The sequence below is a fragment of the Crocodylus porosus genome, unplaced genomic scaffold, assembly GCF_001723895.1.
Source record: "Crocodylus porosus isolate Cpor-Errol unplaced genomic scaffold, CroPor_comp1, whole genome shotgun sequence".
NCBI lineage: Eukaryota > Metazoa > Chordata > Crocodylia > Crocodylidae > Crocodylus > Crocodylus porosus.
In genome coordinates this window covers 106,416,141-106,417,773 of record NW_017728931.1, presented here as the reverse complement: position 1 = coordinate 106,417,773, position 1,633 = coordinate 106,416,141, and positions in this window count along the sequence as shown.

The following is a 1,633-nucleotide window of genomic DNA, read 5'->3' as shown; positions in this document are numbered from 1 at the left end:
CCTGCCATCAGAGGTGGTTCAAGCACCTACATTGAACACCTTCAGGAGTAAATTGGATGCTTATCTTGCTGGGATCCTATGACCCCAGCTGACTTCCTGCCCTTTGAGCAGGGGGCTGGATTTGATGATCTTCCAAGGTCCCTTCCAGCCCTAATATCTATGAAATCAATGTCTATGAAATCTTCTGTTATAAATACTGTTGCTTTAAAAATATGCAGATATCTACCACTGAAAAATTACCTTAAGAAATATTTCACTTGTTTTATGTAATCAATTTAAATAACTCTGTGCACTAGGCTGAGAAGTGAAGATGCACTAGACAACTAATATTAAACAGAGGGGAAAATGTCTCCAAGTCCTGGGTTAGAAATTGGGGTAAAAATCCTTCAAATAATACCACAGAAAGTAGCAGATCTAAGCTGACTCCAGGTGGCCAGAAACACAGCTGTACCTCCCATCCAAAAGACAGTAGCAGTAACAGACCTCCCTGAACTGTGCTGGAGCATTGGCTATATTTTGAATGCCATCCATTGAATCAGAATGTATTTCCTGCTGTACCTGGGTTTTCCTTAGAGATCTGATGCAAACTGTGAATCGTCCAAATAAGCACATTGTGACATTTATCAAATAAATAAAATAATAAATAACAACCCCATTTAGTTTGTTACATCCAACAAGATCACAGCCTGAGGTGATACAGAAAGAATATCTATAAAATATCTATTATTCAGCAATTGGATGGCAGGAATACCTTAAGCAACATTTTTCAAAAAGAAAACACATCAATATTTTCATGTTTAAAACAGAGTGGGCTATATAAGAGACAGAAGAAAGAGGTAGAAGTTAAGCTTCAGAACAACACATCAATGTGATAGGCTGGCACATCTAAAATGTGAAGAACTTGTAAGGGCATAAACTATACTCATCTCCCATGTTGTAGGAATGTTGAAAAAAAAGGATTATTTAAAGCTTTTATACTTTGAACATTTCTATAGTAAAAGCAAGAAAGTTCGTACAACTAAAAAGTCTGTATTAAAAGTTAAGAATTTGTAGGTTGAACTTTTCAAGGTGAAAATAACTGTTCTAAAAAGTATAGAAAACTATTAGCTAAGTAACTCCCCCACATACACACTCCCACTAGCCAACCCACATCTCTTTTTCTAGTAGTTACAGTGCTTGCAGCCCCTATTCTGATGGAAAAGAGAAATTCAGACAATCTCTTAATGACAGAACACCTGGTAATACTGATTTAACAACAGAAGGTATTATTTTTAAGTGCTTTTAGGATTTATTCATTCCAGTGCTTGTAGAAATTTGCAGCAGTGCTTAGAGAAAAATAGAATCATAATGCTTTCAGAATATCAATCATAACATCAATTTTATTACATAAGAATTGTGGTGATAATTTAAAAAATATAAGAAATGGAAGGCCCATTTAAATAGATCACATTGCTTCTTGATGTTAATATTATGTAATTGATAAAAATATCTCACTTTGTTATTTTATCAACTCAACTGCAGTTAATGGTAGAGCTTCTGTGGTTAATGATAGAACTGCAATAGCAATTTTGCAGATAACGGAGGTGTCTGAACTTGGTGACACGTATAATACAGGCATACCTCGGAGATATTG